We start from the raw sequence: 11,562 nt of genomic DNA on the forward strand, positions 1-11,562 counted from the left end.
ATGGTATGATGTGAGATTAATATAATCTCCAAGGTGCCTGGTCCTAACTGCATGAGATTGTCTCCTTGCCATATGTCCTTGCATCCTGGTACAATTCCGGGCAGGGCACATCATTATGTTATTTATCCCCCAAGTCCTATGCATAGACTGGTGCATAAATAGCTAATGATTTATTTTCTCACTGTCTTTCATGTTCCAGAAAGTTCCTAAGCTGCTAATTGTCAGGCATGGCTGAGATATTCCAGAGGAATAAAAAATTATTGAATCTAGAATGGATTTTATTGGAAGGGACTCTAAAGATCATTTAGTCAGAGCCATGGGCAGAGATATCACTCACTAGACCAGGTTGCTCAAAGTCCCATCCAACCTGGTCTTCTTGAACACTTCCAGGGGTGGGCAACCCAGCCTTTCTGGGCAACCTGTTCCTGTACTTCACCACCCCCTGAGTAAAGAATTTCTCACGAATATCTAACCTAAACCTACCTTCTTTTAGTTTAAAACCATTGTCCCTTGTCCTGACACTATCTGCTTGCATAAGAAGTCCCTCTCTAGCTTTCTTGTAGGCCCCATTGAAGTACTGGAAGGTGCTCTAAGCTCTTCCCAAAGCCTTCTGTTCTCCAGGCTGAACAACCCCATCTCTCTCAGCCTGTTGTCCTAGGAGAGGTGTTCCAGTCTTGTCATCAACTTAGTGGCTCCGGACTCATTCCAACAGGTCCATGACTCTTTTGAGCTGAGGTCCTCAAACCTGGACACAGTACTCCATGTGGGGTCTCATGAGGGCAGAATAGAGGAGGAGAATCACCTAGACCTAAAGGAGTTGCTACCAGAGGAAACTGGGTCTCAGCTCTTGAAGTAAAACTCTAGTCATCCTAATGGCAAAAGTCAGCTCAGTAACACCTGAGGAACAGGTTTTAAACTGATGGGCTTGAATCTGTAAGACACCCCCAAACTGCTAAAGCAAACAAATGAAAAAAGAATAACACAGAGCTTTCTGGTTTGTGTGCATGCTAGACAGGGTGGAGGCAGACTTGTCCTGAGCCCCAGTGCTCCACCAAGGGCTTCCAGCACTGCCTGGAGCTCCTGCTGCCACCAGAAAACACTGCTGGTTACCAAGGAGCAGGACCTCTCTGCTATCTACACCAGCGCTAACAGACGTTTTTGTTGTTCAAACTGAAACAGAAGAAAGGGACACATCTCCTTCCTACCCAGCACCTTTTTAACAGCCCTGTTAGTGAAAGATTAGAACCCAAAGGGGAGCAACAAAAGGAGAAGCGAGCTATGAAGTAAACTACATGGCATTCTCCCATAGGTGTTTCCACTCTTGGAAAAGGGAGCATAAGCCCTAACAGTATGTCTCACAATATGTATCAAATTTTCCATTACTTTGTGACAGTGATGTGTGACAACAGTTACACAGAGGGAAGGAAGGGTTTTACCATGTTGTGGTAATATTGAATGTATGTATTTTGTGATCTACAGTTACAGGATTATGTAGGCAAGAAAAGCTTTGCCTACAGCTCTGAAATTGGGGATTTTTCTCAAATTTGATACAACAGATGTTGCTGGTCAGAGAACTTACAAGTCAGCACATACATCTGTAATCTTGAAACTGATGTTTCTGCTTTTTTTTTTTTTCTTTTTTGGCTTCTAAAACTGGCAAAAGGACACTCAAATAAAACATGAGCTCTCTGACACAAAGTCTTAAGAGAAAGGATCCCTACAAGCAGATGGGCTCCACCTTGTAGCAAATTGAACAAATAAAGAGTAATTTATCTTTAGGTGCAGTAAGCATCATACAAAAGTTTGCCAAAGGCTGGATAATTCCATAAAGCTGCTTAACAAGAAGCCATAATTGATTAGAAATGAAAGGTCTCACACCACCACCCTGAGTACTCAGCTCTCAATCAGGTTATCAGGCAGTAGGGCTTTTCTTAATTGATAAAGTCTTTTATCGAATGAGGGTGTTATCTCATTGGTGAGGTCATAAAAAGTGAGTCACACACAGTCAATAGGGTATCTAGCACAAAGGCAATGGAATGCATCGTGGAGGCTAAAGTTACTGCAGGTACTGTAGGTGCTCTTTACTTCCATGCAGCTACTAAGTGTTGTGTATCCCTTCAACCTTCAGAAAAAGCTGTTGTAACCTCATTCTAAGCTGTGCCTACTGATAGAATAATTCTGCTTATCATGTTTTGATATTGTTGCCTTGGCAATGCTGTTGGACGTTTTGAGCCCAGGGCCTAATTTCTCATTTTCAATTGCCCCAGCCGAGATTTTAATTAAGCTGAGTGGAATGCATTCTCTGAGCACTGAGCTCTGTGTGGTTAAACTGGCAATGGACTCATATTAAGAAAAAAAAATGAACACTTTTTATTAAGTGTTTTGCAATTTTGCCAAATTTTTACCTTAAGAATAGCTGCCAGTCAAAACTGGATTTCTTACCTTGGAGATCTCTGTGATAATTCCAGGATTCATACATGAATACTTGTGTGACTTTTGGCAAGTCTTTGGCTTTGATTTTCTTCCACTCTTAGGTACGTAACTCTGTGGTGCTGTACTCTTGCCTGAAAACCAGTGCCTTCTCAGATTTTTTTTTCTTCTTTTCCTATAAATTAAGAGAAAATGAGAAAATTAAAAATTACTCCATAAACAAACCCAAGGAATTTGGCTACCTCTTAGAAGACTCCTAGCACAGTCCATTCCTAAAAAATCCTTCCATACTAGTGCCATCATCCTGTTGTTAATGCTTTAAGCCCCAGAAAACAATGCACTGTGTTAAAAGAGTTGATCATGAGATCAGCATGGAAAAGATTTTGTTTTGAAATTAATTTTTAAACCAAACCAAAAACTTTTAAGCTGATCAAAGCATCTTGGGCACATATTAGAGATATTTTGTTTCATTTTCAAGTCACTAATAATTCTTTTAAACATAGAATACTCAAATGTAGAAGGCAGAAAGAAAGGGCTTTTTTAAAAATAGAATATCTAAAGATGGAAGGGACCCATAGGGATCACCAAGTTCAGCTTATCAGTTGGACTTAATGCTTTGGTGATGGTAATTAGATACTCATTCTTCAGGCTTCAGAATCCTTCAGAATTTCAGCCTGGAGGGCAGAAGTGCCCAGTTTGTTGTTAAGGTGTGCTGGGTTTCACAGTACAGCACCCCTGGCACACAGAGCACACAGTCTCAGCTTCACTGTCCCATTACAAACCATCAGTGGCTGGTTTACCAGGCATACTGAGACTGTGGATTCTCCCACCTTTCTTCTCTCTTAGTTACTTAACATAATACTCTGGTCAGCTGCATCAAGTGCAATGTTTTATCCCATGCCAGAAATCATATTAAACATTTAAATATTAAACATATTAGACATATTAAATAAAACAAATATTTCTCCATGTCAGATGGAGAAATTCCTTCATTCTGAGAGCAACAAAAGAGCAACTGCAGCTGGACAATGTTTCCAAGGAGTATTGTAAAAAGAATGACCAGAAGAACAGGAAGCATCATGTCACACAGAAAATTAATGAGTCTTAAAGATTAAACAAATTATGTCCATTAAAATTTTGCGAGGAGAAAAATCCTTCCAGTGTACCCTACAAAATGGTGTGACGCTTTGGCTTCAAATAAGGTTAAAAACTGCTAAAGACCATCCCACATCCTGCTAAAGCCAACAGGCTACAAAGAAAGAATTCTCACTTAACATAGGTGCCACAGATCCATAATTGAATTATCAGGGAATCTAAATAGTCTTAGCAGAATGAGAAACTCTAGGCAAAGATCTTCCTGCCACTGGGTTTGAACAGGTAATACTGAAAAAATTTCTAGTCCCCTAGAGAGAAGAAAATCCCAACTATCACCTCACTGCTGTTAGACCCATTCTGTCCAGACTGCCCTCAAGAGATCAGGTAGTAGAGCACTGCTCAAATGAGCATTGACATTATTGATCAAAACTATTGTGTGCAATACAAAAAAAGCTTATTCAGCTAAGAGGCTGAAAGCTTAATTTGAATGCTGCTTCTTAGATTTGAAAGCTCTGCTGTCCTTACAAAGGCACTCAAGCAAAACTGGAAATGGATTCTGTGTTTCATGACATCCATATGCACAGGAGTTCATTGTACCAGAGTAACTGTGTTGTACTCAGACCAGTGTAGTAATAAATTTTAAAGTAAATTAGTTTACTTAGTTGGTCTATATGAGATAATAAATACAGAGTGTGTTTCCCAAATGAGAACTGGATAATCTCTGATTACATGGGTTTATCCTGGTAATGAAGTGCAGATAGTGAATAGCTTAGACAATTAATATTGAAATGTAAAGTCTTATTTCTACCAACACTGAGGCAACTTTGAGCCTTAGCTCCCCTGACTGCAACTCACCATCACCTAACTGCTGTAGAATACTGTTCAACCTGTGCTGCAGTTCAGTGGATTCCTATTAGACAGCTGCCATCAAAACACAACATTGCCTTCCAGAAAGGCAGCTCCTTATAGTCACGTAGAATGGCCTAATTTCCAGATTTCCAAGGAGGTGAATGCAGCTAAGTGACTCAAGCTGTATGCAGAAGATCACATCGGAGAACTACTCAACCCACAGATTTTTATGATAGCATCTTTATGCCAGCAGGAAAGTAATGGGTATGTTTTTGGAGATTTTTAAGTAAATTCTGAGCTCGTTGCCTGACCAGAAGCCTGTGTTAATAACACTTGCAGTGGTAAAGCCATTGCTGAAGGCCTCAGCAGTGTTGTGGCTGGCTTAGTTGCACAGCTGTAGCCATGACCATGTTCTAGGCTTGCTGCCTTCTCCCAGCTGGCCTGTTCTGCAGCAGCAGTGAATAGTCACAAAAGTCAGCTTCAGAGTTCAGAACTGACACCTGGGCTAGGGGACCATATTCCCTCTGAAGTTAAGGGGAATCAAGCAAGGAATCAAGCTCCTCCTGGGGAATATTTACAGCATCAAACTTGACATCCTGCTATTCTCCCCGAGGGATACAGCTACAAGAACACAAGCACATGGTATCTATCCTTTGCAAGTATCTGGCATTGTCTATAGAGGCAGAGGTAGAGGGACACAAATTCTCTGTTCATGATGCTCAGGTATCCTGAATATTTAAAGGGGCACAAGTCTTTTTCATTTGCACTGTGTCCAGGCAACTAAATCCTACATCTGGGGTCAAAAGAATGATGTCCAAAATAAGGCTGTGCCTGGGAGTCCCCAGTGCTTCCAGAGGCAGATAATAGAAAAGATAATAAAGTGCTAAGGAACATCAGTTCAGTGAGACTGTGAGTTCATGACAGGAAGTCATTCATGTCTTATGAGTGAGACATCTGCTCTGTTCATGAAACAGTGAATTCCCATGGGCTTTGAAATCCCCTTGGACATGGGCAGGCATATCAATGGTTCACACTTGCTGAGCTTTAATTCTCATCACAAGTACAAGCCCACTCCTTGTACAGTCTGGGAAACTATTTCTGTAGCCCCTGACAGAACTGCAATAGTATCCATGGTCTTTTATATTTATCCCATGAAAATATAAATAAATTGCATCTACATCAATGAAGCTTGTAAAATGAAATTATAAGTATTCATGAAAAGCAAGCTAACAAGCAATTCCTTTTTCCTTCTCTTCAACCAATAAAATAATAAAAGTCAGTGTTCCAGTCTTTGATAAGTTTTCAAACAAGAACAGCCCCATTTTATTTTTTAAATCTGCAGGGCTGCTGCCAAAGATTAATGTTTTGAGTTTTCATTCACAAGCTTCTGCAATATTGACTTCTGTGGAGATCAGATCCCAGCTAATGAACATCTCCAGCCTGCCCACCAGTTGTGGCAGCCCTTATTTGGGTTGTGGGGTCATGCAGCTGATGTGATTCAATTCCACCACTATCACACCTCCTTTATCAAGGCTGTGCAGCTCACCCCCTGTTTGTACATAAAGCATTAGGTGGTGTGGCTATCACTTACTTCCTGCACGGCTGCTCCTTGTGTCTTCAAGGGAATGGAGCCAAATAGGAACAACCTTGAATGTGCCAACAGGATGCAAGTGGCCCACCTCCATGGACATCTTCTTTTTTGCTTTTGTTTCCAGAGAACTGATGTACAGTCCATGTTACCATTGAGGAATGTTGGTTTGCCACTAGCCACAGGTGCAGACGAGCTAGCCAACTGACCCCATGGGCTCTGAGTGCTGACACCAGCCATGCAGAATTGAATCTTGTGATCTCTCGAAACATGTCCACCTCCCTGTGAACCTGAAATGATGGGATCCTTCTGTTGGTGGGCATGCCCAGGTGGATCACCAATAGAGTCCCTAAAAGTATAATGAGAGAGAAGACTTTGCTACTTAAGACTAAATAAGAATGAGATCTTATTACTGACTTAGTCAATACTTGAATAAGCTGAGTCAATACTTCAGAAAGATGACTTTATACAGCTGGTTAAAAAAAATACATATAAAATGGAAAACTCAAGAAAATGTTTGTATTCTGCCACCACAGTTCCTGTAATACATTTTATATGCTGTCAGAAATATGGACTTTTAAAACCTGAAATGGAAGCTTGATTTGGGGCACAAGAAAATATCTGGAAAATGCTAACAATTCTGTTTAGTGTATGGTGGGTTCATCACCTTCTCTCTCATGTGATCATGGGAAGGGTACCAGGTAGCTTGTGCCCACTCCCATGATTTCCCCAAGCAAGTATGATGTGTTTGAGTGCAGATTACCACTGCTGATGCTCCACTACTTGCTTTCAGGAAGGAGCTGAATGGGCACACAAAAAGTAGCCTGAGCTGCATTCCTCTTTCACCATAGCACCTGCTTGGTCAGACTATGCTACAAGAGACACAGGGTAGGTAGTAAAATCATGTAGGTAGCAATGGGAAGTAAAGGGAGGGTCTGAAGGGGGAGAAAATGCAGGCTGTTTGTTTATTTGTTCATGTAGCCAGGGACATCAAACAAATGTAATAACTGACCCAGAGATTTGTTGATTTGGGACATCACCCAGAGTTGGATTTCACCACCAGTACAGGAAAAAGTCAGATTGTCTGACTCAATAAGTTTGAATGGGTTCCCATTTCTCTGGTTATTAACTGGCATCTGAGAGCTGCTAAATCAGTAAATTGTTAGCATTTCTGGATCTGAACTCAACAAGCTTGACTTGCTCATCCAGTTATTGTTGCACATGCTTTGACATCAACTTTAGCAAGGAGGAGGATTTGAACCAGGAACTTCTATAAACAATTTTTCTTTGAAATCAGATTAGCAAGTCAGAAATGCCAAGTGATAAGAGAAGACTTTCCTTCACAAGACTTCCTTTAGCAACCCTGAGTCAATGGCATTGCGAGGACATTAGCCTTCATATCCACCCTACACAAGGTAGAAAAATTGATTCACTGTCATCATGAAAGTTATAATTTTAACTTTGCTTCTGCAAGCTATGGAATATAATTAGAGATGTATTAAAACCACACATACCTTCCCTATTTAGAAAGGAAAAGGAAAAGGTATTATGCACCTGGAGGAAAAGTTCGCCCAAAATCTGGATTTAAAAAAAAATAAAAGGGAAAATAGAAAAAAGGGGAGAAAATCAACCTGCAGTGTCTTTTCTTGCTGGTTTTGACATTAAGGTCCTTTGCGGGCCAATAGTCAGCCTTCCAAGCAAGTAGATGGAAAGCTTCTTCTTGGGGTGAAGAGATAGCAGTGGAGAGATGTTTCTTTTTTGGAAGCTGATCGGTCACTAGAAAGATCATTTTAGCAAATTTATCCTGGCATAATATTCCTGACTAGTTCTTCCAGTAGCAACCCTTGTATAGATTGGAGTAAATCAAGAAGGCCCTTGCTTTTAGGTGTGCACAGCTGCACGTTGGCATCACACCTACAAAATACGCTCTTTGGAGAGTCAGAAGCACTAAAGCCTGTTGTTCCTCATCCAGCAGGCACGCAAGATGTACTGAGGGAGGAGTACTTGGTGAGCTTGTAGGAGGGCAGTTTCTCTTCTAAAAATAACAAAACAGTTTCCCTTTCTTTTCTTCTATTGAACCATAATAATATGGTTTATCTCAGACTCAACACCTTTTTTGGGGATAGAACTCTAGAATGAAAAATCAGATTGAAAGCAGGAAGATATTATAAGCAATTTAGGAACCTGGAAGTATCCAAACTGCTACCAGCAGAAAAGTAACTTATTAAACCTAAGAGCTTTTATACTCATGTCTGTTCTTAAGGTCATTACCCAAAAGATTTACATTACAAATGTAATATAAAACCATTCAACCATTCAAACCATTGCTATTAATAGTAATATTATTAAAATATTACTGCATCACATCATATCTACATCTACAAAACTGATGGGTTATTCTCCAAAAAGCAGTTTTCAGGTGGGTATTCACATGCTGGCTCACTGATCTAACAAAACCTTTCACACCTAGCCTGTAGCATCCTAGCTAAAATGGAAACCAAGGAGGTGAAAAACTCAGAGTGTGAAATGCACTCACTGGGTGTCTTAAATCCAGCAGTGAGTTTCATGGTCCTCCTCTATTGAGAGTGGAGAGAAGCACCCCCAGAGCATCATTCAGCCCACCTAGAATCTGACTGGAACATGTAGCATAGCTCTACCTGAGGTTACACCATTCTGTAGCAAACACCAATAAAAGGCAGCATTCAGAAGTAGCTTCTGATACCTGACCCAAGAAGATCAGTGTCAGTCCTTTGTCTTGATCAATTTTAATGCAAAAGAAGAAAACACATTATACTGCAGGAGAAATGGAGCCAAGCTTTGTACATCCAGTGTTTTCATGCATAGGCTCTAGTTAGGGCTGTGATCTGTCATCACTGTGGTGGGTCATTACCCACAGGTATGAAGTTGCTTCTGTCAATATTTGTTCAAGTCTGCAAATAAGTGGATTACCTGAATGTATATGTCTCTGCAAAGATTTACATGTTAGATTTGTTGTTATCAGATCACAGAGGGTGTAACACAAATTTGACCACAATCATTTCAAAGAGCTAAGCTTCTTTCTCACCCTGGCATTTTACCACAGGTTTCAGAGTAATATCATCAGCAGGACAGAGACAAGATCAAAATACATAAAATAAATGCAGAGCAAGAAAATATTCTGGTTCTTTTACTTTTTTTAGTTTTAGTATGAAATACCACAATTAAAAGATTTCTCACCTGAAACAGTTTTAAAGATAAAAATGGCTTTGTGAGCTAATGTGAATGCACTTTCAAAAAACACAACTACAAAGGAAATGAAAAGAAAAAATCCCAGGAGAAATTTTTTTTTCCATCCTCATTTTCATAAATATCTAAAAGGTCAGGGATGAAAACGTACTGAAAATGTTAATTTGTCACCCCTTACATATCTTTGCTACATATCTGGTGGAAAAGTGGTTTTTCACTCACTGTATGAATTTTCTTGCAGCAGTGGTTCCTACTTTAAAGTCGATAAAGGGGAAAGTGCCACAGAGGTGAACAAAAGAGTGCAGATTTTTCTATCATACCTGAAAAATTACCTATAGCACCTACCTTATTAAGCTGTCATGGAAGCCAGGACTGTGTTGAATCATTACATCAGGATGTTCCAGTCACTGGGAGACTTTAGGTTCCTTTGAGGTTCGTGGTTCAGGGTTTCGCTCAGACAGAGAATTGTGAGGTTTCCTGACTGAAAGGAAGTAAGTATTTGTATTCATATGCTAGTGCAGGAATAGTAGGTTCCACTGATAGTGAGGGAAATTCTTGTTGGACTTGGCTGAGAATATTCATCCTTTTGAACCTATAAAGTGGACTTTCAAAGATGCTCTCAAACTAACAGCTCCCTTGAGCAACACGTGTTCATACTCAAAAGTAAAGCCAAGGAATTTGGCTCTTACAAGGCACATGAAATGAGCAGCAGGTTGAGAATCTGAGTTCCAAGTGGGCAATAAAGTCCATTTATAATGTTACATAGTACTACAGTCAGAGCTACCAGCAGTGGGCATTCATAGCACTGGCATATACTTGCACTAAATTATAATAGCATTGAATATAAAAAAAACCCCAATCAAACCTCAAACAGCTATGTACTTCAAAATTAGTCAGGTCAAAGGGTTGGAGGAATGAGGGATTTTGAAAGTCTGTAAAGGAAAAAAAATCATAACTGTAACTATCATCTCTACTCCTGAACATTATTTTATATATTTGCTTTTAGTATTTCTTCACTTCCTGTTTGCATGAAAATAATGTCTTTCACAAACCATCGCCATCAGGCTTGTTCCCAAAGGAATTTTTCAAATCAAACTATATTACTTGTCTTTTCATCCTTTTTTCTTCCTCAGTGTGCATTTTCCTTTAAAAAATATTAATTATTCTTTCTAATTTATTTTAAACCCAGCAATTTTCTGCTTGATATTTTCTCAGCTAATGCCAGACAATTTTTTCCTCCTCCTTCTTATAAGTCCATTTTTTTAAGAGCTTCTTGTTTGATTTTTTCTGATATACACATCAACTATCTCAAGCACTTTATTGTAACATTTATGGGTTTCATATATGTGTATTCTACTTTTTTAATATTGTTTCTATGTTCTCTTTAAAAGGAAGTACTACTCTTTAATTTTCCACACACTGGTAATATTTTTATTGCCCAGATAGAGAATATAAGATCACACATTAGTGTGTCAGATGGAAGAGTAATGAGTTTGCTTTTGTTTTATTAGATGTTAAAATAGTTTACCAGTTTCTGAGAATTAGTTGACACTTTTTTCCTCTATACCTCATCTCATTATAATTATCTATGAGGTGTCCATGCTGCTCTGGCTTCATATCTCTTTTGGTTTTGGCTGCAATTCTAAAATGCAAATGGCCAAGCAATTAATTTATGCCCCAAAATCAGTTGAAAAAAAAATGTCTGTGAGGCAGCAAAACTTCTATCTTTTTAGAGATATTTTAGCACATTAGCAAAACCAATTACTCAGTGAAGGGCTTACATGCTTCAAGATTTTTTTTCTGTTTTCTTCCTTTTCATTACTAGTGATACAGCTTTCCCTCTTCACTGGGTGCACATGTAAAATCCAAAGTTTGCCCAGATGGGGAGCTTTTATGGGTGGGTTCCACAACCTCCAGGACAGCAGGAACGTGTCACTGGATGCTAGGTAATGGGCTGACATGTTTCTTCTGCTCTTCTGCATGGCAAACATAGAAATACAACATAGTCTTGCATCCTTGGGAAGGTAAAACTGCTTTATCCAATAGCTTTGGGCTTTGGATCTGAATTTTAGGAGGAGCTGCTGGCTATGAGACTAACTCTGAGAAGTGCAACTATGAACTCAGGGGGACCTTGGACACAATTAAACTGGAGAGCGCTACATCTGTTAATGTCTAGCACCTTTGAGCACCTTTGTGTTCCTGGGAGCATTACTTGGGGATTGCTGCAGATTCCAAAGGAGTAAATCCCAACTTCCCAGAGATCTATGTATGATCCATCACCCATCTGAATAGACACAGGACTAATAGCAAAATAAAGACCCATGCAGACATGCAACAGGGAAACTTATTTAATCCTAGAACTGATACAATATTTC

At 39.6% G+C, this 11,562-nt stretch overlaps 1 long non-coding RNA gene across 1 annotated transcript in view; it reads left to right on the top strand.

Moving 5' to 3' along the window:
* Positions 1–9,972, top strand: part of LOC137475977 (uncharacterized) — a 47,116-nt gene extending 37,144 nt beyond the window's left edge. The window contains exons 4-6 of the long non-coding RNA XR_011000171.1: positions 6,090–6,317; positions 6,756–6,850; positions 9,432–9,972. This is a non-coding gene — a long non-coding RNA (uncharacterized lncRNA). The remainder of the gene's footprint in view (positions 1–6,089; positions 6,318–6,755; positions 6,851–9,431) is intronic.
* Positions 9,973–11,562: the final 1,590 nt, after the last annotated feature.

This window comes from Anomalospiza imberbis, chromosome 6, assembly GCF_031753505.1.
Source record: "Anomalospiza imberbis isolate Cuckoo-Finch-1a 21T00152 chromosome 6, ASM3175350v1, whole genome shotgun sequence".
Lineage (NCBI taxonomy): Eukaryota > Metazoa > Chordata > Aves > Passeriformes > Viduidae > Anomalospiza > Anomalospiza imberbis.